The sequence below is a fragment of the Eurypyga helias genome, unplaced genomic scaffold (genome assembly GCF_000690775.1).
Source record: "Eurypyga helias isolate BGI_N326 unplaced genomic scaffold, ASM69077v1 scaffold29639, whole genome shotgun sequence".
Classification (NCBI taxonomy): domain Eukaryota; kingdom Metazoa; phylum Chordata; class Aves; order Eurypygiformes; family Eurypygidae; genus Eurypyga; species Eurypyga helias.
In genome coordinates, this window is record NW_010270540.1 from 1 (window position 1) to 203 (window position 203).

Here is a 203-nt window from a genome sequence, read left to right on the forward strand (position 1 = left end):
CAAAAGCCAGCTGTGCGCAGACGAGGGGGGGGAATGGTGACACTGAGGGGTGGCTGGGGACAAAGTGGGACACCCCAGCCCGTGGGGCCCGCAGGGGCACGGGGACCCACTCCCTGCCATGGGGCGCACGGACCCTTGTATCGTTCAGTCTCCCCCATCAGCTTCGGCTCAGGGAGGGGGTCGGACCCGCTGCAGGCCCTCCC